Source organism: Trichechus manatus, unplaced genomic scaffold (genome assembly GCF_000243295.1).
Source record: "Trichechus manatus latirostris isolate Lorelei unplaced genomic scaffold, TriManLat1.0 scaffold00126, whole genome shotgun sequence".
Lineage (NCBI taxonomy): Eukaryota > Metazoa > Chordata > Mammalia > Sirenia > Trichechidae > Trichechus > Trichechus manatus.
Window position 1 is genome coordinate 440,464 of NW_004444062.1, and position 1,321 is coordinate 441,784.

At 42.7% G+C, this 1,321-nt stretch overlaps 1 pseudogene; it reads right to left on the bottom strand.

Annotated features, from left to right (window-relative positions):
• Positions 1-653: 653 nt before the first annotated feature.
• Positions 654-1,155, bottom strand: LOC101359488 (gametocyte-specific factor 1 pseudogene; annotated as a pseudogene).
• Positions 1,156-1,321: the final 166 nt, after the last annotated feature.

Here is a 1,321-nt window from a genome sequence, read left to right on the forward strand (position 1 = left end):
TTCTCCTGAGTTTTCATTTTAGAGCAGCCATTTTCGTTAGGTAGTATCCATACTATATGATCACCACACATCCTGTGCAGTATGTCAGAGAGGAACTCAAAGTTCACCACTTACCCAGGTCTACTCAATATGTGCTTTCCTGACACACTCTAGTACTATTGGGTCTTTCACTTCTAGGGCCAAATCCCTTTTTCTGGCTTCTACATGTATTTAACAATTTGGTACCTAGAAGCAGCTGATAAATATTAAGTATTCATAGCTAAAGAGTGTTTGCTTTTAGTATCTCTTTTCTACTTTTCACAAGAAGACACATCAGTTTTGGTACAAAATGAATCTTAACTCACAGATCCATTTGCTTCACTGTCCAGAGAAGAGTGAATGAACCGGAAGGTAAGAGGCCAAGTATTCATTCATTCAGTAAATATTCACTGAAGGCCTACTATCTGCAAGGCAGTGGGGGATATAATTCCATTTCTAGCCTTTACAACATTCCTTTGCCAGGAGCACGTGACTGGGCAACCTCAGCCAAGACAGCATTTTTGAGGCATCATACTTGGCTCTGTGCATAGGTAACCTCAAGGAGAGGTTTATGTGGGAAAGATTCTGCTCTCTTCATATAGATTTTGTGGGGTTTTGATGAGATAGATGGTTAGTTACAGTGCATTTCCATTGTTTTTCCATGGCAGAATGTATGGCAGAGACTTGGGAACGCGCATGCCTAAAGCCAGGTTACTCTTATGTTCCATAACTATGTTTCTTGCAGGGCTGTTGTTGCCACAGTAGTTGACTGTGCCCCTGACAAATGGGGTGCTGGTCTGTTCCCACAAATCTTTATCTCAGTCTTCGTCGCAAGGAGGGCACTGCCATGTGCTCTCAGCCAGAGTCTCTTGTCCAAGGTTCCTTGTTTGGTTGACAACAACCTGCTCAATACAAATTTATCATCACAGCTTGAGTTATGATGACTGATTTCAGCCCGAGGAACCTGGTATTGAGCATTGAAGGACAAGTAGCCAATTTGTTTGCGACATCAGGATGATTCTTTCTGCACTTGATAAGATGATAAGGAAACCTGCAGGCCCTGATCTGGTGGTTTCTATCATAGGGGCATTGTAATAGCTTTTCAGGGTCCAGGGAATCGATGTAAGTTTCTTCCATGTTGGAAATGAAGGAGCCAAATCCAAGTGCCTTTTTCAGTGATGCTTCACCTCCTCTGCCCCAAACCTTCTACGCTATCTCTGTCGAGACACACTCTCTCCACGATCGCCTCTGCCCTAGATTGTTACATTTTGTGTGTGAACTTTTTCATGGGTTTTTACAATAG